We start from the raw sequence: 25,091 nt of genomic DNA on the forward strand, positions 1-25,091 counted from the left end.
GCTGGCAGCACTGGGCCCTGAGGCTGTCTTTTTCTTACCGAAATGCTGATAAAATTGTTAATGCTCTAAAATAAAAAATATTTTGGAGATGATTTTTAAAATAGATACATTGGTATAAGAAATGGACCATTTCCATCCTCTCCATCATCCTTTCCCCTTTGATTAGTTTTCATAGAGAATTTACCTTAGTCTATCTCCTTTTTATATAGAAAATCATTAATTAGGGAAGTAAACTTGTCAAGATATTGGTTATATTGGCACAGAGAGAGAGGGCAATGAATTTTTCTGAGCACTTGTTCTGTATCTAATTTTCAGTCACCTAAGCGTTCACCGCTAGTTCATGGGTTTGAATCTGACTCAGGTTTCTAGTGGCGGAGAATCATTATCTGAAAACTCTTGGCCAGCATATCTAATGGAGGGAGTAGTTTCAATCAAGTTTGTAGTGGAAGTGCAGAACTCCCTAAGTACGGAGCATAAATATACTGACTCAAATGAACTTCCTGCTATTTATTTTCTTTGACATGGCCTGACATATTATTTAATTTGGCTGCGTGGTTTGCAGAGCCGAAGGTCTCTGTCACACCACTTGCCACTTACAGGGACTACTGAGTTTGACCGACTGTTTTGTTGTTGATGTACCAGGAAGTATCTACGTACTGGGCCTTGGTGTAAGGTCGTCCCCCTCTTCCCCCCCACCCCCGGACCCCCCAGTACTTGCTATTCTCAGGTAGATTCTATAGGATAATATAGTGTGAAGGAGTACTGATGTGATTCTTCAGCAGTAATGGAGCTTGATGAAATGAGGTGGACACAGGAATTCAGGAAATCTGACAGTTTTAAGCTGAATGCCATCCTATTTGCTAAGCATAACTGCTTCACTGTCATAATGCAGACTAAAAATCTTAGATAGCTCTTCTTCAATGCGTGTAAGCTAGTGAATGATTATGTTATCTCCCATTTGTACTGTTCATCAAAGCATACTGTATAGAGAAGGCCTGGAAAATTCTCAAGGGTTTTGTCACTGTTAATACAGCACATGACAATGGAAAACATATGTCATATTAATAGCATCTTCAGGCATTTGTAATATCATATAACTATAGTTGTACTAATTTCATTGACCCTTAGGTAATGCCTATATCCCATGCCCCCAAATTCATTGAAATGGTTGCAGCCAAATCCTGGAAGTTCTTTCTCCTTCTGTATATTGCACTCGAACAATCTAAGGGAAAATGGCACATAATAGCTGCCAGATATTTCTGTGAAAATTCAGGTCAATTTCTTACTTAAAAATAAAAAAAAATAAAGTATTGTTCCGATCAGGCTCTTGATAAACTGATAACTCTGTTGGGAAATATGAATAAATTCTAACATGAATCACTGCGTATAATAACTGTGAGTTTCTGTTAATGTTTCACTCCTCTACTATTATTTTTTTACAAAAGTTCTTGCAGCCTAGTTTAATTCACAGAAGTCTAATTAAAAATTGAAAGTCACCACCTGCTTTTTTCCTGTTCTTAGGTGCTCTGCTAAAATAAAGAGTTTGAAAAGGTAAACTCATTAATTTCCTGTGCCTTGGATTCTCAGTCCTATCACAGCTGAGATTCTGGAGCATGAGTGATTGGTTGCAAACCCTTCTAAACTGTATTTAACTGTGCAAGCTAGCTGGAAGTTTGTACATAGAAAATTCTCCAAATGTCACATGCATACGACCTTTTGAAAATGGCATCTCACAAATCCATGTTGAACGCAGTTGTAATACAGATTTGGGATTTTTTTTCCTTCTGAGTTAGTCTGGTTCTTTAGAAAGAATCAGTGAGGGGGCACAGAATCTACCTTAAAAGGACCAAATGCATGAATTTGTATTATTCATGCCTATTCATTGCAGTCTATGACTGCAGTTACCTTTTCATTTGAGGCTTGTTTTTGTCAGTTTCTGTTGAATAGTTGCAGTTTACTCTTTTAGGGACAGATCCTGAAAATGCTTATGCGTGTGCATGTGAGTTGATTCAGAGTTCCTTGTATGCATAATTGTTTGCTGAGTTGGGCTCGTATTTCCTAAACAGTCAAACTGATGGAAAAATAATTGAAAAGAAGCAGCTATGCTATATAGCAGTGGTTCCCAAACTTGTTCTGCCGCTTGTGCAGGGAAAGGCCCTGGCAGGCTGGGCCGGTTTGTTTACCTGCCGCGTCCGCTGGTTCGGCTGATTGCGGCTCCCAGTGGCCGCAGTTTGCTGCTCCAAGCCAATGGGAGCTGCGGGAAGCAGCGGCCAGTACGTCCCTTGGCCCGCGCCACTTCCCGCAGCCCCCATTGGCCTGGAGCAGCGAACCGCGGCCAGTGGGAGCCGCAGTCGGCCGAACCTGCGGACGCGGCAGATAAACAAATTGGCCTGGCGCGCCAGGGGCTTTCCCTGCACAAGTAGCAGAACAAGTTTGGGAACCACTGCTATATAGGCGAGCTTCAAAGCCCACTGAAGTCAATGGGAGCAGAGTTAGGCCAATGCTGAATGTTTTGAAAATCCCACTCTAATAACTCACATGCAAATAGTGATGTCACAAACATTCGCAAATTCAGCCAGTCAGGGAATAGAAAGGATAATGTGTCACTTACACAATCAGTTACATTTAAGCAAGATTTTCAATATTCCTGATCAATTTGTAGAGTAAAGATATGTGTAGTGATTGATATCTAAATATGCATTTTGATAACATATTCTGTGTGCAAAAATAAAGACTGTATTTGTGAAATAAATTATTTGTTGCAAATTATTCACTTGGCTCTACTGTTTAAAATAAATAGGTCAGTAAAGATATTTGAATGTCTCTATTAGTCTCAGGAATGTTTATTGCAAGTCTGTTGCCATGGAGCCTAGAGTGGATAAATATTCATCTAAGTAAAATATAAAGGTATAGAAGGTATAATCTATTTTATTAGTTTTGGGAAATAGTGCAAAATAGTACTGCTTTTAAAGGACCTGATCCTGTGATATTCTAAGCACAAATATTCTTAACTTCCATTGATTTCATTTGGGGTTGAAGGTATCCAGCCCTTCCAAAGAGGTACTTAGCACCTCACAGAATCGGGACCAGAATCGGATATTTTTCTCATATCATAGCAGACTCTTACACAGGAGTAATAAAGAGCCAGCCGAAGTTTAAATGCAGATGACAGTGGAATTGCAGTAGACACTTCCACACAAGACTGTGGTAGGTTCCAGTACCAGCCAAATGTTTGCCATTCTCGGGAATATCCTAAAACTGTAATACAAGACAAAGGTTTCCATTGATTACAACTGCCTTGTGTCCATTAGTCTCAGGATACACAGGCATAATAGACATGAGGAGTATCTGTATACTAGATACAGATACTGAAACACGTGTGATTCCCTCTAAAAATAGCATCTTACCCTATGTATTAATATTTATTTGACAGCCAGTAGCATACTTAGCACCGTACAGAACATAATGGAGACTGACCCGATATGTATATACACAAAATGTGGAAGTGTTCCATGGTGTTGCATTCTTAAATAAATTAACTGTATAGCTCATAGCGTATCAGCACTTCCGTTATACAATTAGGCACGATGAGAATAGGGATGACTGAAAAGCCTTTTTGATTTCCCCCAAGGAAAAACTGTTTGAAAATGTTCATGTTTTTGCATGAAATTTCAAACCAAAGTGAAAATTTTTAGTTTTGATTTTTGAAAGCCAAAGAAAAAATATAATTCTTAATTAAACAACATTTTTTATTTATAAACTTTCTGCTTGGGGGAAAAAAAACAAACCCAGACTTTTGTTGCCTGACAATTTCTCGCTGAAAATTGGTTTTCAACACAGCCTCTTTTTTGGGGTCAGAAATTGTTTTGGTCACACAATGTTGACCAGCTCTACAGGGTGATGAGTATGGTATAAGTATCCAGGTAAATACATACTTTCCTATATTAGGAGAGTCTTGGGCAGTGTCAATCTATAGGCAAGAGTCACCACCTGGCATGGGCTCTCTTTTGTCTCGTGGTAGATCCGTTGTAAAAGAGTCAGAAACAGAACACTGCATGCGTTCAACATCCTTCTTTCCTTGGGTGTCACAAGGTTCCTTTCCGCACACTTTTTAGAAGAATCAAACACAAATGGCAAATGTGTGTCTTTACTTTTAAAAGCTGTAACAGGCTTTGCCTTCACAAAAACAAATAGCAAGGAAATCATAGATTCATAGAATATCAGGGTTGGAAGGGACCTCAGGAGGTCATCTAGTCCAACCCCCTGCTCAAAGCAGGACCGATCCCCAACTAAATCATCCCAGCCAGGGCTTTGTCAAGCCTGACCTTAAAAACTTCTAGGGAAGGAGATTCCACCACCTCCCTAGGTAACGCATTCCAGTGTTTCATCACCCTCATAATGAAAAAGTTTTTCCTAATATCCAACCTAAATCTCCCCCACTGCAACTTGAGACCATTACTCCTTTTCTGTCATCTGCTACCACTGAGAACAGTCTAGAGCCATCCTCTTTGGAACCCCCTTTCAGGTAGTTGAAAGCAGCTATCAAATCCCCCCTCATTCTTCTCTTCTGAAGACTAAACATCCCCAGTTCCCTCAGCCTCTCCTCATAACTCATGTGTTCCAGTCCCCTAATCATTTTTGTTGCCCTCCGCTGGACTCTTTCCAATTTTTCCACATTCTTCTTGTAGTGTGGGGCCCAAAACTGGACACAGTACTCCAGATGAGGCCTCACCAATGTCGAATAGAGTGGAATGATCACGCCCCTCGATCTGCTGGCAGTGCCCTTACTTATACATCCCAAAATGCCATTGGCCTTCTTGGCAACAAGGGCACACTGTTGACTCATATCCAACTTCTCGTCCACTGTCACCTCTAGGTCCTTTTCTGCAGAACTGCTGCCGAGCCGTTCGGTCCCTAGTCTGTAGCGGTGCATTGGATTCTTCTGTCCTAAGTGCAGGACTCTGCAGTTGTCCTTGTTGAACCTCATCAGATTTCTTTTGGCCCAATCCTCCAATTTGTCTAGGTCCCTCTGTATCCTATCCCTACCCTCCAGTGTATCTACCACTCCTCCCAGTTTAGTGTCATCTGCAAACTTGCTGAGGGTGCAATCCACACCATCCTCCAGATCATTTATGAAGATATTGAACAAAACCGGCCCCAGGACCGACCCCTGGGGCACTCCACTTGATACCGGCTGCCAATTAGACATGGAGCCATTTATCACTACCCGTTGAGCCCAACAATCTAGCCAGCTTTCTATCCACATTATCGTCCATTCATCCAGCCCATACTTCCTTAACTTGCTGGCAAGAATACTGTGGGAGACCGTGTCAAAAGCTTTGCTAAAGTCAAGGAACAACATGTCCACTGCTTTCCCTTCATCCACAGAGCCAGTTATCTCGTCATAGAAGGCAATTAGATTAGTCAGGCATGACTTGCCCTTGGTGAATCCATGCTGACTGTTCCTGATCACTTTCCTCTCCTCTAGTGCTTCAGAATTGATTCCTTGAGGACCTGCTCCAGATTTTTCCAGAGACTGAGGTGAGGCTGACTGGCCTGTAGTTCCCAGGATCCTCCTCCTTCCCTTTTTTAAAGATGGGCACTACATTAGCCTTTTTCCAGTCATCTGGGACCTCCCCCGATCGCCATGAGTTTTCAAAGATAATGGCCAATGGCTCTTGCAATCACATCCGCCAACTCCTTTAGCACTCTCGGATGCAACGCATCCGGCCCCATGGACTTGTGCTCGTCCAGCTTTTCTAAATAGTCCCGAACCACTTCTTTCTCCACAGAGGGCTGGTCACCTCCTCCCCATGCTGTGCTGCCCAGTGCAGTAGTCTGGGAGCTGACCTTGTTTGTGAAGACAGAGGCAAAAAAAAAAGCATTGAGTACATTAGCTTTTTCCACATCCTCTGTCACGAGGTTGCTTCCCTCATTCAGTAAGGGGCCCACACTTTCCTTGACTTTCTTCTTGTTGCTAACATACCTGAAGAAACCCTTCTTGTTACTCTTAACATCTCTTGCTAGCTGCAACTCCAGGTGTGATTTGGTCTTCCTGATTTCACTCCTGCAAGCCCGAGCAATATTTTTATACTCATCCCTGGTCATTTGTCCAATCTTCCACTTCTTGTAAGCTTCTTTTTTGTATTTAAGAGCAGCAAGGATTTCACTCTTAAGCCAAGCTGGTCGCCTGCCATATTTACTATTCTTTCTGCACATCGGGATGGTTTGTCCCTGTAACCTCAATAAGGATTCTTTAAAAATGCCATAACTGCAAAGGCCCTTCCTTTCAACGTTGGGGCCAGGTCATGGGCTGGGTTAGGGAAGCCTTCCACCAGAGGAAAGCTGTCTTAAAACAGGCTCAGCCCTTGAGTTAGCGGATCTTCAAGTGGTATAGCTGTTTTTGTGTTTTCTTGCAGCTGATGAATGGGGAATGATCAGGAGAAGAGGGATGTGGACAAGGTGTCCCTGTATCTTGGTAATCGCTGGCTGCAATAGCAGCTCCTTGGAGCCCACAGACAGCTAGCGCAGGCTAGAACAGCCTGCAAGATGCATTAATCTGAGCCAGGGGACCAGCCAGCAAAGGTGTCTAAGCCATCTTTACAACTCCCCTTCCATCCAGCTGTGCTGAGTAATTTTTTGCAACAGTTGACGATCTGGTCTTACTCAAGCAGAAGGACCACTGAAGTCAATGTATTAACAAACTCAAATGGGAATTGTGCTGAAGCAAAGAGCACAGGATTGAGCCCAGCTGTGGAAAGCTGGGACTTGGGCAAACCAAATGATCTCCCATATCCTGCATTTGTGGTATTTCAGTATTTCATTAGATATAGAGAGGTACTGCCATTAAGTACCTTGAAATTAATTATCTTTAATAGAATGCCCATGTGGAAACCTATGCTGATAATCCTGAACTTCCCATGTGTTCCAGGAGAAACTGGTTTGGAAATGGGGGTGATCCTGACAGAGGGGCTAACGGTGCTCACCACCAGACAGAAAATTGCAATGTCAGAGAACCAATTCTATCCTCATTTGGAGACTGGCTGCCGACAGGCAACGGACATAGAAAGAAAAACGACACTGCTATGGCAAACATCACTCTCTTCAGAGCTAGAAACTCCTCATTTTCTGCAGCGTCTTATTAGAGTCAAGCATGCGTTTAAAATCAGGGTTCTCTCTGCAAATGGCTCCTGAAAGATGTCGTGAGGTTCCAGCAGAGGCGTCTCCTGATAAGACTCTAGCAGTTAAACTTCAAAACAGGCAGGTTGCAGCCACTGGGGGCAGCTTAGATTCATGGCCTCTTTGGCATCTCAGCAGCCTTTCCTGAGATCTGTCAAGATCATATGTGTTCAACTACAGGTCCTGGTGTCTGCAGCTCCTTCAACAGATCTAGTGCCTAAAGCTTTCACAGACACACGCTTTGTGCCCTTAACAGGATTTATTTGTGCACAGCCATAATTATGTTGTGGTAAGAAGACTCATATAACCATTCTGAATGACTGTATTTATCAGGAAATATTTATTAATGATCTAGTGTAACACCCACTGAAAATCTGATATGTTCTCTCTCTGGGGAGGTGTGTCCTGCCCTCGCCAGGGAGATAAATTCTGTGTTCTAATACATGTAAACTCAAATCCATTTCTACCTAGTTGAAGCTTTTGAAAGCATTGCTCTGATATATAATGCCATATGTGCTGTAGCTTGCTGTGACAGGAATTCCTTTCAATGCAGTGGTACGGGAGATAGTGATATTTTCATGGCAAATGTTTCCCTCTTGCTTTTTGTTCAGCCAAATGGTTCAGGAACACTTCCTACAACTTCATTGAGGATACTACTGGCTTTCATACTGAAGGTCACTAAAGGGGTTATTGACTTGTCAAAATCCTGTTGTTAGGTACTGTCATAAATATAAAGGGAAGGGTAAACCCCTTTAAAATCCCTCCTGGCCAGAGGAAAAATCCTCTTACCTGTAAAGGGTTAAGAAGCTAAAGGTAACCTCGCTGGCACCTGACCAAAATGACCAATGAGGAGACAAGATACTTTCAAAAGCTGGGAGGAGGGAGAAAAACAAAGGGTCTGTGTCTGTCTGTATGCTGCTTTTGCTGGGGACAGAACAGGAATGGAGTCTTAGAACTTTTAGTAAGTAATCTAGCTAGGTATGTGTTAGATTATGATTTCTTTAAATGGCTGAGAAAAGAGCTGTGCTAAATAGAATGACTATTCCTGTCTGTGTGTCTTTTTTGTAACTTAAGGTTTTGCCTAGAGGGATTCTCTATGTTTTGAATCTAATTACCCTGTAAGGTATCTACCATCCTGATTTCACAGAGGTGATTCCTTTACTTCTATTAAAAGTCTTCTTGTAAGAAAACTGAATGCTTTTTCATTGTTCTAAGATCCAAGGGTTTGGGTCTGTGGTCACCTATGCAAATTGGTGAGGATTTTTACCAAACTTTCCCCAGGAAGTGGGGTGCAAGGGTTGGGAGGATTTTTGGGGGAAAGACGTGTCCAAACCATGTTTCCCAGTAAACTCAGATAAAGTTTGGTGGTGGCAGTGGAAATCCCAGGGTAAAATAATTTTGTACCTTGGGGAAGTTTTAACCTAAGCTGGTAAAAGTAAGCTTAGGAGGTTTTCATGCAGGTCCCCACATCTGTACCCTAGAGTTCAGAGTGGGGAAGGAACCTTGACAGGTACTTAGATGGATAATTCTGTTTAGAGAAGCATACAGTCTCTCTTCTTAGATTATCTTCTATCAGAGGGGTGGCTGTCTCTTGGGCTTTTCCCAATTTAGGAAGTCTGCAGAGGGATACTGATTATTGATTGTGGTCAAAATCAGTATATTCAACTTTTTGCAAGAGAAGCACATTAAAAGAGCGAAAACAATGAGGAGTTTCGTAGCACCTTAAAGACTAACAGGTTTATTTGGGCATAAGCTTTCATGGGTAAAAAAACCCACTTCTTCAGATCATGCATCTGAAGAAGTGGGTTTTTACCCACGAAAGCTTATGCCCAAATAAACCTGTTAGTCTTTAAGGTGCCACCAGACTCCTCATTGTTTTTGTGGATATAGACTAACACGGCTACCCCTCTGATTAAAGGGACAGTGTCAAGGCTGATGGTCCCCAAGGTAACAGAGAATCCCTTTTTAAAAACACTAGGCTTGATCATCAGGTGGTATAAATCAGCATAGTACCACTGAAGTCAATTGAATTACACTGGTTTATACCAGCTCAGGATCTGGTCCACCCTGTTTCCCCCCTTAACAGCATCCCGAAAATAGAAAATCCCACCAGCAAGAACAGACCCAGGCTTCAGGAATTTCTCTGTCATCCAAGGCCTTTTTTTTTTTTATCAGTTCCATGCATGATATACTAAGCTATCACTAAGTCTAATTATCTTGCCCCATGTGAGCAGGCAATGCAATGAAATATGTACAAATCCTGTTTTCTGTGCGTATGTATTTGAGTTCACACTAGCTATTGCAAAAACAAAATGCATCCAGTGGGCCAAATTTGGGGGCTTGCCTTTCCGACTGTATTTATTCCCTGGGGAAATACATGTCCTTTCTCAATTTAATGGGGCAAGTTTAAATTCCACGAACATACACATCTCCATGTCTGGTAGTGACCAAAACTGCTTTTTTCACAAGGCACTAGAAACGTTTTGTGTATGCATTTGAAGAAACAATGTCTGTGATCGCTTTTTAGTTTTTTTAGAACTCTACTTTGAAAAATTTCCAAGAATTAAAGGATTCGCCCTCTCCTGCACAGAGAAGATCAAGGCATTGGGGGCTGTTTCTGACAGTTCTTATTTGAGATTGAATTAATACTCTCCCCGTGGAAACAAAATATTAGGTAGGTGCTCAGAAATTGTACTATGGGGGCGAGTGTAACAGAAATACCTACATAGATGAGTAAGGGCTGGATTGTGTGCTCTTGACAGGAGCTGTGCTGCCTCCATGATGCCTTTCTTTTCACCTCTGCTGGGTGCTTTGGGGATGGGGCTGTTAGCTGATTCTCTCTGGCACTGTCCCCCGGGGGATTTCCAGGTGGAAATCTAATCAGGAGTTAATGGTGCTTCAAGCAGCATTGACTTCTGTGGCGTCCCCGTCATGGCTGTTACTGAGCAGTTGTAGGGGGGACTCAGAAGGGGCAACATGAGTCTGTGAAAACTGGAAGGCCATTTCTTCATATATTCTCACTCTGCAGCCCCTTCACCGCCCTCCCACCTGTGGGAATGTTTCTGAAGGAACTCTGGGGGGTGACCTGCAAAGAGTTTTCAGATCCTCATCAATGGGAGTGGGAGATCTAGTCAAAAGAATAGTATTGCAGGACAGTGAATTTTTCTCATCTCCCCCAGTAGTTGGGAATGACAATGCTTTAGAGTCCATCTACTGGGAAAAAGGAGGAGTTTGCTTACCCCAGGATTCCTGCTCAGAATAAATCTCCTCTGTGTTTTACATAGCAACTGTCAGTTCACTGTGAGTGAATCTAAAAGGGCTTTTATCAAGAAGGATTTAGATGAACAGTGAAAGGCAAGGCAATACCATTACCCACTTACTTCACATGTAGTCTTTGTCATTTTAGCAACGTCAAAGTTTGTTACAGTCTAAATGTTTCAAAGAGACAGAAATATGCAAATGCATTGATTGCTCAGAATAGTTACAAGTTTTGAACTTGTCAAGGGGAGTTTAAATATATCAATCTTTATTTACTGTAAGCAGCCCACCGAGTTGCTTTCCAGTCAATCTGAATTTTTAAAAATTGAATTATATTTTAAACATATTAGAGTGTGTTTGATTATCTAGCAGTGCACAAATATCATCATGATTGTTTTGTAGCTATAAACATAATGCTTTCTGCCCTACCTTCTTGATGGGCATTGCGAGGATTAATTAGTAAGAGGTTGTATAGCTCCTAGGCATGATAAAGTGACATACCGTTGCTAGGGATTTTGATTTCTTAAGCATTTTATAAAAAAGGTTCACGTTTTCTCTAAAAGAACCTCCAGTGTGTTTCTTCTCTCCTCCTGCCCTGGAATAAAGGGTTACATGGCACCTCTGCCTCTAAAATAAAAGGTTGCAGTCCCAGGAGTGGATATGCACAAGTCCTTCAGTTGCACTGAGGGCACGTCAACTGGAGATAAAGAGCTGGCTGGGAATGCCCTCCCTTTTATTACCCTTCTGTGGTTTTGTACCAAACTTTTCTTAGCCTCTCTTCCTCAATGGCTTTATTTAATTTTTCCTCCACCAGATCTTGATTCTGAAAAGGAATTGATAGCATTCAACATGACCTAGCAAATGAAATAGCGTCTTGGGAAGGTTATCTGTTGAAGTCTGTTGCCACCGGGCTCCATGCTGGTAAATGGTAGGAAGAAAGAATTACTATGATTGTTGTTTTGATTGTATTATTCATAACCAGTAGCACTAGATTTGTTTACGTAAACATTGAAAATAAATAGCAAGCCAGAGAAACAGAGCCAGGGACAGCAACACTAGGATCACTGTGTTCAGCAGAATAATTATGGTTTAAATACAGGTGGTGCCTATCATCTCACCTTTCCCATTAATAATATCTCTGCTATGCTCCTTTGCCACCTGCCTTTTCTTATGTTTCCCTGTGGTCAACCACTAGGTTTAGATCTTTATTAGTCAGAAAGCCTGCTGAGTGCCAGAGAAAGGCAGGCTCTCAGACGGATGGTATTTATATAATACAAACAGTGGGTTAGCTATCCTGTAAATCTCCTTGTGGGTGGCCGGCTGCTGTCATTTGATTACGAACAATCCCTGTCCAATCCACCCACCTTTGAAATTCTCCTGAATCATCCCCCTGTTTTACTGCAACCTCTCCCTCTTGTTCTTCTCTAACTTCAAGAGAGATCTGATCTGTTTACGTAAGGGCAGAGTTTGGCCCTCAATAGCTGCCTGAATCTCCCCAAAAGAATAAATTAAAACTGCACAGTTTCAGTTTACTTTTTAAACTGATCTTCATTTGGTACACATCTTTGATAGCTGCCAGAATGCATTGCTGGCTTCCTCAGTCCCTGAGTTTATCTCCCTTCAGATCTCATTATGATCTGTACCTCTGCTGCCCTAGGAAGCAAATTTCTTTATTTCGATCATGTTATTGTTTCTTCTTTTGCCAACATCACCCCAACTCCTTCCTCCCATTTCTCAGTATGTGACTAACTATTTCCCAGCGCCTACTCACTTTGTATTCTGTAAATCAGTACTTCCTAGTCTTTCTGGGTTGGAGCTCTCCTCTCGGGATGGATTGATGCCTGGTTCTTCTTAGCCTCCCCCACAGTCCCCACATCTTTGTACTGTGCTATGAAGTGTTTTCTACATCTCATCTGTTTTCCCACCTCCCATTCTGTCTGTTGCCGGTCTTGCTCATTCTCTATTTGTTTTTTCAGTTTTTCTGACTTTGCTGTGTTATTCATTGTTGTTTATTCCTCTCCCTTCTCTTGCCCACCTCTCCTCTAAGTCCTGCCTCTCCCCACAGTAATCTTACCTCTGTCCCCCTTCTCTGCCAGCTGATCTCCAGGTTATGTGTTTTTTTTTTTTTTTTTTTTTTTAAATACCTGCAGCTGTGCTACAGGCTGCCTGTTGCTACAGTGCCCGCAGGAAGCCTCCACGAAGGAATGTAATTTACTACCACCTAGGGGAGGGTGAGCAAAAGGGCAGCCAGCATTTGGCAGCTGCCTGTAACAAGTGATAAGGATGGGCATAACTCCCCATGGAGAAGTCTGGCAGCTCTCCCCAGGCTGGGGAACCTAGCTATAAACATCACTTGCTCTCCTTTCTGCTCTTAATACCGTCTCTTGCTTTCTTTTGCTTTCACATTAGATGTGTACAAATGTGGCTAATATACTGGGTCAGACTTCAGAGTAACAGCCGTGTTAGTCTGTATTCGCAAAAAGAAAAGGAGTACTTGTGGCACCTTAGACTGCAATCCATTTAGAACTGATGCAGGCCATGCAGATCTGAAAAGCATACATGTGTATCTTTTTGACATCATTTGTGATTTAGGATCTCATGTATCATCGCTTTCTCTGTAGCTTGCATTAATTATTTAGGGCTGATACTTCTCATAAGATTTTTTTTCCTCAGTGTATCATCATGGCTAGATTGCTGGAACAGATATATTTCAAACGAGTGCAACATTCTTGTTGTTTTGTTATTTTTGTAGCAACGAACATTATAGTCACAAATAGGCTTCCATTATAGTCCCTAGACTGGCTCCATATGCCTCTCAACACATCTTTCATTTCTACTGTTCAGATTAAGCAGTAAATGTTATCCAAAGACTCAAAGGGGAGATGGACATTTTAGAAATGTGTGTAATAATAATAATACACTGTGTGTGTGTGTGTGTGTGTGTGTGTGTGTGCGCTAGCATGAAATGGTAGCCCCTTTGAAATCTGTAATTCCACATGAAAAGGGTGGCTTACAAAATACTTTGTTTTAGTTAAATAAATTCACTTTATGCCAGTTTTCCAAAGGAGTAAGCAAAGTGTTTCATGTTATTAACCTGTCCTTGTGGGTTTTGTAAATAAACATTAAATACTCAGTTATTCTCTTAGAAAATTGGGAAGGAACTGAATTTATTTTGTTGAACCAGGAATGTTTTCTGTTGCATATGGGGCACACTTCAGAAAATATTAAATCAGCATGAATGGTGTGGCTTCAAAATTTGTCAGTCTATAAGGTTCCACTCTGTTTAGAAAAACATCTCTTGAGAAGGGCAAGTAGGTGAAGAGGTGAAAATGACTAATGCTGATGTTTCTGAGATGAATCTCTTCCTTTTGCAGGTGTTGAAGTCCAGAGCACTGTAAGCTAAGGTTGAGGTGGCTTAACGTGTCAGGTACACACCTGGAGAAGGGTGAGACCCATCTCTAACCTGGTGGATACACAGGCATTAATAGGAGATGAGGCTCATCTGGGCAGAGGCTTTCTGCACCCATGACTGCTGTGGTGCCGCCTGGCTTCCTGGCAGTTCCGCTCCTTTGGAATAGTGCTGCTAGGTACTTATACCTGGGGAAGGAACACAAATCCAATTCTGCATTAGTTTGGCTATAGAAATAGCAGTAATTCCTGCCCCCTAACCTGTTTGTAACCTGGTTTCTCGGTGGCAGACGTTTTCCAGAAGTAGTAGCCGTAGTATGGGGAGCACAGTATGTTGCCTTATAACGTGTCAGTTTTCTTTCTTTTACAGAGAGGTTAAAAATCTCCTGCATACTCAGGCAGGGAGGTGAAATCTTGTTGTGATCATAAGTTGTTCATTGTGGTGCTAATTATTAGAGCTGTTCAATGTTTTCTGACCAAAAAAATTTCCCGTTGGAAAATACTGATGTCAGCAATGTTCTTTGATTTGAGAAAATCAAACTGAAAAATGGTGTTGAGACATTTTGACAGAAAATGTCATAGTTTAATTCTGATATTTCCAAATAGGTGTTTTCTGTGAAAATTTCTATATTTGGACTTTCTATCCCAATTTGGAACAAAAACAAATGTTGAAACGTCAGAATTTCCTATGGTTATTCTGTTTTTTCTACCAGTTCATCATTCATTCCATCCAAACACTTAGGATCTCTGTTTTAAAATAATCTTTGTATTGATTTTAATAAGCAAATGCAACATCAGAAAGCCTCCATAGATTGAGAGGAGAAATCAGCTATAAATGATGCATACTATACAAAGTAGTCTTGACATTCTAGATTCTCTGTCCTCCACCTTTTATACCAAATGCTGCTAGCTTCCCTAAGCACATCATTTTTGTCTTGCTCACTGTACCCATTTAATACAGAGTGAAATTCAAGGTGTCTGCTTTTAATATTAAAAATCCTTCATAAAATTGGTCTCAGCTATGTTGTAGTGGCACTAATGACCAACAGTGAAGACTCAGGAGATATCTGTGGAACTCACTAGGACAAGAGACAGTAATGACAATGGACCTTACCAATTTCAGAAATAAGGGCCTCATTAAAAGCCCACCAAAATCATTTGGAGTCTACCCATTGATTTTAATGGGCTTTGGGTAATGCCCCCGATGCTGAACTCATTTCTTCAATTATCTTTTGCTTCGATACATTTTTTACAATTAAAACCAAGCAAGCATAAAAAAAATCCTCAACTGAAAGAGAAGAGAAAAGCTATAATCAAAGCAGGCAGTTTTTCCGTGCCTATGAGAAAGGGAGAGAGAGAGAGAATGTTGATTCTGAATAATTTGTGAGACACTCAGATATCCTGGTGATAGGCGTGGTGGATAAGCTATAAGAGTCTTAAGGCCAAAACTAATAATGGATAAGTAAGTACATGTTAACAGAACATCTCAGCATACTTCTTTCCAAACAGGCAACAGGGCATTCTAATGACATCTTCAGAGAAAAAGAATATGCATTTACTGTGAAAATCATGTTTGTCAGAAGAGCAGTTGCTGCAGAGTAATCACAATGCAGGGGCAAACAGACTTTTGACTTATATGATCTGCAGAGCAAGCAGAGAGGGCTAACAGGAGTATTAAACACTTCTACATTTCATAGCTGTTAAGAGTTGGCTGGATTATATTGACAGAAAACTTTTTGCAATTTTTTGGAACTGTTTTTGGTCACTCCCCATGCCTGTCTGACTGTAGTTAGACTGCTTGGGCTTCTTTACCTCTTATGTCTGTGTAACTGCAATTATAGGTAACGGGAGTTATGATGAAGGAGATGAACTCTCCCCTTCTCCATTTCTGCAGGCCAGGTTTTCAGAAGGGTATTTCTCTGCAGACAGTGTGCTGTTACCGTAATAGGATTCTCCTCCTTTTGATCCTTCTAAAGACTCATTCCTCCCAAACAATTACTTTTTCCCTGCGTGGACCTTGTTATGAGCTTGGCAAACAAACGAGCACACAAAAGCAATGCAGGAGCTGACCAGTGCCCTGCTGAATACAAAATGGAAATTGTAGCCGCTCAGGTTGTAATAATCTTTCCCCTCATTCTTTGGACATTTTTATCTTCCCGTGAACCATAAAGTGATCACTCTCTTGCCCCGCCCCTCTTTATGTCTAATCCATCAATCCACTCCCAGACAATGCTATGTGGAGAAGGGTGTGTTTTAAACACTCTCAGAGTTGCAAAGGCTAAAAGCGTTCTACCGTTCCTGCTAGCACAACACACCAGTAAGATTTGTCCCATATCCTTAGGTTCACCTACCTACCCCAGCTCAGGATGATATAGCAGGCAGATAAGCCCTAACTGTTTTTTTATATTGAACTGTGGTTATGGGATTTTTATTCTTCCCTAAGCTCTTTTCTGTCTCTTTGTATTGCCAGACAATCTCTTCCAGACATGAGTTTTAGTCTTATTTTATTAAATTCTTTATTTAGTGTTGCTTGTGAGAAGCAGTTTTCTCTCCTTTGGAATGTATCTGACAGACCCACTTGGCAGGTACTTACCAAAAAATTTCCATAGAATGAGGTCCTCTTACGTCTTGTGAAGGACTTTATCCTTCCTCTTTCCTCTACACACAGATTACTTTGAACACTGGCTCTAGCAGTGTAGAAGATACATCTGTAGTTGCACACTTGGCCTGGGTTGTCATCTTATGCCCTTAAATTCTGTTCTCATGGACATATCTAGTCCAACACACTGCAAAAGGTAGCCTAAATAGGATGCATCCGATGAAGTGAGCTGTAGCTCACGAAAGCTTATGCTCTAATAAATTGGTTAGTCTCTAAGGTGCCACTAGTACTCCTTTTCTTTTTGCCAATACAGACTAACACGGCTGCTACTCTGAAACCTCTCATTTCTTTGATGTCCCTGGTGTACTATCAGACCCTTTTGTCCCAAAGGCTTTGTCTAAACTAGGGTATTTTAACAAAAACAAAACAAAACAAAGAAAACCAAAACCCAAACCAAACACTAGTGCTACTGTAGGTTTCACTAGACCAGTGACAGTTTGTTGCTAAAATTCCTATTGCTGATGGAGCCAAAGGAGCATATACCAGTGACGCTACAGAGAAAAGATATTTACTGTTTATGGCACATGCTATATCCATTGTATGTTTTTCAAAGTCCTTCACTATTGTAATCATCCGTTTGGATAAACAGTTTATGCTCCTTTTCTCTGTATACCTTTCATTTCCTATTTCTAAATAAGTACTCCCAGCACCATCTGCCCTTTGTCCCAGGCTAATGGCCTTGCCTTGGCATATTAATTGTCTGGGCTGAAGGTGTCCCAGCTCACTGTTTGTCTCATATGTGAGTCTGAAGAGACAAAGTTCATACAATTACTATAACTTTCTCTTAATATTAATTCCACTCTCTCATTTGTAAGTTATTGACAGACCAATGCCAATCTGTTCTATCTTGCTTGAGCTGAAAAACCACTTTATATAGCAATTTTGCAGTGTCATGCTATGCTTATTGGCTTCCTTTCTGGTTTGCCCAGTTGCACTAATATCTCTGGGACCTGGGGACAAATTGACAAAAGGTGATATGCTTGTGAGTGCTTAGAGTTTTTATTTGATTTGATTTAATTCAGAAAGGTTTAGGGCAGAATTGGTCAGTATAACATTCTCTTCAGGTTACACATTTCTCCTAATTGGTGCTATAATACTGCAGTTGAGCTTACAAAAGCAGGGATTCAGTTTGTCAATTGTGTTGGTTTTCACAAAGCCCCAGGTTTCAATTTAATCTTATAAATCTGAAGATAAGCGTGGAATGTTCTCCTATTCAGGTCACTTTCTAATTAGGAAGCAGGTTGTTGGAGACTCAGAACTGATTACAAGCTTCCAACTATACTGAACTGCTCCAAAGCTTTTAACCCACTGATTTCCAATTCAGGTTTCTATTCCCCAGAGAAGCACTTTAATTCACCTTTCTGGGTTATTAATAAGGAGCATAAACAAATGAAATATAGAGAAACCAAGTGGAAACAGGAACTGCAGAATTAGGATGGTCTGAGAGTTTAAAGTTTGACTTATATGAGTACCAAGTTGCCTTTAGAAATGTTAGCTGTAGTGTTCTCTCCTATTAGAGGATTTTGTATATTGACCGATCTCTTTGGAGGCAGCCTGAAGGGGAGGGGCAGCAGCCTGCCAATGTTTTCTGTATTGACTCAGGTCTTCAGAGGAGGTACAAACTGAGTGTGAAGAGAGGAAAAAATGCACAGTGTACTATTAAAATGATCCACATCTACATCCATACAGAATGCATCATCATAAGACGGGAGGAATTAATGGAAGCCAGCTGTCTGTGGCAGAGTGATACGCTGTTTCGTAAGACAGTGGGCTTACTAATTTAGTTTTAGTAACCAGTGATAGTTTGAAATAGATGTCAGACTCACTACATACCTAACTAGAAAATTATCTGCTGCAATCGCCACTAAAAAGTCAATGTTTGATTCACAGCAGTGCAGTGATTGACATACGACAGAATTTCTCTATATTTTAAACTGGAAAATAACTGCAATGTCTCATACTGTATGTGAATAAATGTAATAAAAATTACTTTTACATGTTGCATTTGCAATAACTACTGGGAAAACCTCCCGATACATCCTGTACCACTTCTCTATAGTGAAGAGCAGTGAACTAATTTACCTTTCTGTGTTGCCACGTAAAGCTATATCCTTCATACTTTTAGTTATGCAAAATTTCCCATTGACCTCAACAGGATTGTGTGTGTGAGGTGAGAAGGATTTGGTCTGTAGTGTATCAGGAGATTTTGGTTACAACCTTCATTTGTTGTGGCTGTTGGTCTTTTATCTATGGAAAGGTTGGTCAAAGGTTGGCCAAAGTACGGGACTTTTTCTAATTGACAGCGATTGCATAATACAGTGTGTGATTTATTTTTTTTTTAGTTGAAAACATTTACTGTATAGAAGGATGCTGTTGATGGGCCAGATTCTGATGTCTTTTCTGATGTGAGGAATACTTTAATCCGGGAGGTATTCTATTGAGACTCATAGAGTCACAGATTTTAAGGTCAGAAAGGACCGTCATGATCATCTAATTTGACCTCCTGCACATTGTAGGCCACAGAACCTCACCCACCCACTCCTTTAATAGACCCCTATCATCTGGCTGAGTTACTGAAGTTCTCAAATAATGATTTAAAGACTTCAAGTTACAGAGAATCCACCATTTACACTAGTTTAAACCTGCAAGTGACTTGTGCCCTTTGCTGCAGAGAAACAAGAAAACTTCCCGCGGTCTCTGCCCGTATGACATGAGGGAAAATCTCTTCCTGACCCCAAATATGGTGATCAGTTAGACCCTGAGCATGTGGGCAAGACCTACTAGCCAGACACCTGGGAAAGAATTCTCTGTAGTAACTAAGAGCCCTCCCCATCTAGTGTCCAATCACCAGTCATTGGAGATATTTGCTGATAGCAGTCGCAGATCGGCTACATGCCATTGTAGGAAGTTTCAGCATACAATCATCTCCATAAACTTATCAAGCTCAGGCTTGAAGCCAGTTAAGTTTTTGGCCCCCACTGCTCCCCTTGGAAGGCTGTTTCAGAACTTAACTCCTCTGATGGTTAGAACCCATTTAATTTCAAGTCTAAACTTGTTGATGGCCAGTTTATTTCCATTTGTTCTTGTGTCCACGTTAGTACTTAAGTTATAACTTATCTGCTCTCTGGTATTTATCCCTCTGATGTATTTCTAGAGAGCAATCATATCTCCCCCCAGCCTTCGTTTGATATGACTAAGCAAGCCAACATTTTTAAGTCTCCTCTCATAAGGTAGATTTTCCATTCCTCAGACCATTCTAGTAGCTCTTCTCTGCACGTGTTCCAGTTTGAATTAATATTTTTTAAACATGGGAGACCAGAATTACACACAGTAGTCCAGATGAGGTCTCACTAGTGCCTTGTATAATGATACTAACACTTCCCTGTCTCTACTGGAAATACGTTGCCCAATGCATCCTAGGACTGCATTAGCCTTTTTCACAGCTGCATCACATTGACTGCTCACAGTCATCCTGTGATCAACCAATATACCCACGTCTTTCTCCTCCTCTGTCACTTTTAACTGATATATCCCCAGCTTACAGCAAAAATTCTTCTTTTGTCCCTGAATGCATGACCTTACACTTTGCACTATTACATTTCATCCCATTTCCATCACTCCAGTTTACAAGGTCATCCAGATCATCTTGTATGATATTCCAGTCCTCCTCCGTATTGTCAATACCTCCCAACTTTGTGTCATCCACAAATGTTATTAGCACTTTCCCACTTTTTGTGCCAAGATCAGTAATACAAATGTTAAATAAGATTGGTCCCAAGACCGATCCATTAGTAACCTCTCTGCAGCCTGACAGTTTATCTTTCAGTATGACCCACTGTAATCTCCCTTTTAACCAGTTCCTTATCCACCATTCAGTTCTCATATTAATCCCCATCTTCTCCAATGTAACTAATAATTTCCCATGTGGAACTGTATCAAATGCCTTACTGAAATCCAGGTAGGTTAGATCTACTGCATTTCGTTTGTCAAAAAAATCAGTTATCTTCTCAAAGACGGAGATCAGGTTGGTCTGGCATGATCGACCTTTTGTAAAACCATGTTGGATTTTATCCTAATTACTGTTCACCTCCATGTCCTTAACTACTTTCTTTCAAATTTGTTCCAAGACCTTGCATACAGTTGAGGTCTCAAACTAACAGGCCTGTAGTTTCCCAGATTATCTTTTTCCCCTTTCTTAAAAATAGGAACTATGAGTAATTCTTCAGTCATAAGGAATGATCCTCGAGTTTACAGAATCATTAAAAATCCTTACTATTGGGCTTGCAATTTCATGTGCCAGTTCTTTTAATATTCTTGGATGGAAATTATCTGGGCCCCTCTGATTTAGTCCCATTAAACCAGTGGTTCTCAAACTTTTGTACTGGTGACCCCTTTCACATAGCAAGCCTCTGAGTACAATCCCCCCCTTATAAATTAAAAACAGTTTTTTATATATTTAACACCATTATAAATGCTGGAGTCGAAGTGGGGTTTGGGGTAGAGGCTGACAGCTTATGACCCCCCCCGTAATAACCTTATGACCCCCTGAGGGGTCCCAACCCCCAGTTTGAGAACCCCTGCATTAAACTGTTTGAGTTTGACTTCTCCCTCAGATGTGGTAATTTCTACCTCCATATCCTCATTCCCACTAGCTACCCTGCCACTATCTCTAAGCTCTTCATTAGATGTATTAAAAACAGAGGCAAAGTATTTGTTGAGGTGTTGGGCTATGCCTAGATTATTTTTAATTTCCAACCCATCTTCAGTGGTTAGTGGTCCCACTTAGAGTTGCCAACTTCCTACCTGCAGAAAATTGAACACCCTTGCCCTGCCCTCTGTCCCGCCGCTCCCCAAGGCCCCACTCCACGCTCACTCCATCCTCCCTCCCTCTGTTGCTCGCTCTCCCCAAATCTCACTCACTCGCTCATTTTCACCAGGCTGGGGCAGGAGCTTGGGGTGCAGGGGGGTGCGGGCTCTGGTTTGGGGTCTAGGCTCTGGGGTGGGGCTGGGGATCATAGAATCATAGAATATCAGGGTTGGAAGGGACCCCAGAAGGTCATCTAGTCCAACCCCCTGCTCGAAGCAGGACCAATTCCCAGTTAAATCATCCCAGCCAGGGCTTTGTCAAGCCTGACCTTAAAAACCTCTAAGGAAGGAGATTCCACCACCTCCCTAGGTAACTCATTCCAGTGTTTCATCACCCTCGTAGTGAAAAAGTTTTTCCTAATATCCAACCTAAATCTCCCCCACTGCAACTTGAGACCATTACTCCTTTTCTGTCATCTGCTACCACTGAGAACAGTCTAGAGCCATCCTCTTTGGAACCCCCTTTCAGGTAGTTGAAAGCAGCTATCAAATCCCCCCTCATTCTTCTCTTCTGCAGACTAAACATCCCCAGTTCCCTCAGCCTCTCCTCATAAGTCATGTGTTCCAGTCCCCTAATCATTTTTGTTGCCCTCCGCTGGACTCTTTCCAATTTTTCCACATTCTTCTTGTAGTGTGGGGCCCAAAACTGGACACAGTACTCCAGATGAGGCCTCACCAATGTCGAATAGAGTGGAATGATCACGCCCCTCGATCTGCTGGCAGTGCCCTTACTTATACATCCCAAAATGCCATTGGCCTTCTTGGCAACAAGGGCACACTGTTGACTCATATCCAACTTCTCGTCCACTGTCACCTCTAGGTCCTTTTCTGCAGAACTGCTGCCTAGCCATTCGGTCCCTAGTCTGTAGCGGTGCATTGGATTCTTCCATCCTAAGTGCAGGACCCTGCACTTACCCTTATTGAACCTCATCAGATTTCTTTTGGCCCAATCCTCTAATTTGTCTAGGTCCTTCTGTATCCTATCCCTACCCTCCAGCGTATCTACCACTCCTCCCAGTTTAGTATCATCCGCAAATTTGCTGAGAGTGCAATCCACACCATCCTCCAGATCATTTATGAAGATATTGAACAAAACCGGCCCCAGGACCGACCCCTGGGGCACACCACTTGACACCGGCTGCCAACTAGACATGGAGCCATTGATCACTACCCGTTGAGCCCGACAATCTAGCCAGGTTTCTACCCACCTTATAGTGCATTCATCCAGCCCATACTTCCTTAACTTGCTGACAAGAATACTGTGGGAGACCGTGTCAAAAGCTTTGACGATGAGGGGTTTGGGGTGCAGGAAGGGGCTCTGGGCTGGGAACAAGGGGTTCGGAGTGCGGGGGGGGGGGGGCTCTGGGCTGGGGCAAGGGGTTGGGGCATGGGAGGGTGCCATAAATATAAAGGGAAGGGTAACCACCTTTCTGCATACAGTGCTATAAAATCCCTCCTGGCCAGAGGCAAAGTCCTTTTACCTGTAAAGGGTTAAGAAGCTAAGATAACCTCGCTGGCACCTGACCAAAATGACCAATGAGGAGACAAGATACTTTAAAATCTGAGGGGGGGGGGTACAAAGAGTCTGTCTGTGTGTGTGAGTGATGCTTTTGCCAGGAACAGAAAAGGAATGGAGTCTTAGAATTTAGTAAGTAAGCTAGCTAGAAATGCGTTAGATTTCTGTTTTGTTTAAATGGCTGGTAAATAAGTTGTGCTGAATGGGATGTATATTCCTGTTTTTGTGTATTTTTGTAATTTAAGGTTTTGCTTAGAGGGAATCTCTATGTTTTGAATCTAATTACCCTGTAAGGTATTCACCATCCTGATTACAGAGGTGATTCTTTTACCTTTTCTTTAATTAAAATTCTTCTGTTAAGAACCTGATTGCTTTTTCATTGTTCTTAAGATCCAAGGGTTTGGGTCTGTGTTCACCTATACAAATTGGTGAGGATTTTTATCAAGCCTTTCCCAGGAAAGGGGGTGTAGTGCTTGAGGGGATTTTGGGAGGAAAGACGTTTCCAAGTGGGCTTTTCCCTGTTATATATTTGTTAGACGCTTGGTGGTGGCAGAAATAAAGTCCAGGGACAAAAGGTAAAATAGTTTGTACCTTGGGGAAGTTTTAACCTAAGCTGGTAAGAATAAGCTTAGGGGGTCTTTCATGCAGGTCCCCACATCTATACCCTAGAGTTCAGAGCGGGGAAGGAACCTTGACAGAAGGGGTTCGGGGTGCGGGATTCCGGGCAGCACTTATCTCAGGTGGTCCCGGCATTTCCCAGGGACAGAGGAAAGCCAGGTGGCTCCTGGGAAGCGGCAGCATGTCCCTTCAGCTCCTAAGCGAAGGGGTGGCCAGGGGGCTCTGGGCACTGCCCTTTCCGCAGGTGCCACCTGCACAGCTCCCATTGGCCACATTTCCTGGCCAGTTGGAACTGTGGAGCCGGTGTTCAGGGTGTGCCTGTGGGCAGGGCCAGTGTGCAGAGGCCCCATGGCCGTCCCTCCACCTAGGAGCTGGATGGACATGCTGGCACAGGGCCTGGTCAGCTGTGTGGACCAGAGCTGCCAGAGTCCCTTTTCAACCGGGTATTCCGGACAAAAACCTGATGCCTGGCAATTGTACTCCACTTCTTCTTTCCTTGTTTTCTTTTTATTATATGGCTATAGAAAGTAATGGAGCTACTCCTGGAATAGGGCATTACTCAGCAGAAGGAAGGGTATCTGAATCAGGCCCAATGTTTTTAGAACATCAAAATTATTCCCAGGGAAAATTCTCTTTGGATAAAAACAAAACAACAAAAGATAGGATGCCTTTATGCAGAACACAATGTTTTGAGCCTCCTCCTGCTGGCCTTGCAGCAGTAATTGCCAGAGTGAAGCAAATACAATAGACAGACAGCATGCCTGTGCAAGTATGTACTGGCGGATGGGAGGCTATATAAGTTGAAGTTATTCAACAAAAAATAGCCTTAGTAATTTCAGATCCATTCACAAAGTGAAGGTAAAATCAATATTCTTGAGACTGCAAAAAGGACAAAACAGGGACAAAGCATTCACTTCAGACTTTGAAGTGGATATTACCCGCAATAGATAGAGGGCAAAAAATATTTGAAAAAATCCGTTTTTATTTCAGAATCTGTCTCTTATGTAAAAGTGTGTGTTTGAAGTTAATTTAAGTAAATTATAATTTTGCAGAACTTGCTTTTGATATTACAGAGTACCTGAACAGAAACAGAGACTGGTCTGATTTTATAAACCATGAATATATTGTACAGTTTTCCTCCTGATGGACTTGCATATGGGATTAACATTAATGTGAAGTGAATAAACCCTTAGAGACCAATTCAGCCCTCAGCTGCCCATGCATGATTTCCATTGAATCCAAAGGACGATGCGTGCTGGAGACTGGCCACAAAATCTGGCTGTATAATGTAAATAAATATTGGCACAGAGAAGAGTTGGAGGATGTCATGTGCTAGGTCCGGAGAAGTTGCAAAGTACCTTTTACTTGAGCTATGGTAAGAGCCTATTTCGTTCTCCTTAGGTTCATAATTCACAGAATTACTTTCAACAAAGATTGCTTACTGGAGCCAAATTATGCCTAAACTAGATTATGCTTTTTTAACATTTTTAATCGAAGAGGAGAATATGATTGGGGCTGCATTCATTTCATTAAGAGCCTTTTAAATTACCAATTGACTATGGCTTCAGTAGTATAAAAAATAGATGG

The 25,091-nt window shown here is 41.8% G+C and overlaps 1 protein-coding gene across 6 annotated transcripts in view; it reads left to right on the forward strand.

Annotated features, from left to right (window-relative positions):
* The window catches only part of GRID1 (glutamate ionotropic receptor delta type subunit 1), a 791,498-nt gene that overhangs the window by 21,837 nt on the left and 744,570 nt on the right, over positions 1-25,091 (forward strand). The gene's annotated exons all lie outside the window — the stretch shown is intronic.

Source organism: Natator depressus, chromosome 7 (genome assembly GCF_965152275.1).
Source record: "Natator depressus isolate rNatDep1 chromosome 7, rNatDep2.hap1, whole genome shotgun sequence".
Classification (NCBI taxonomy): Eukaryota; Metazoa; Chordata; order Testudines; family Cheloniidae; genus Natator; species Natator depressus.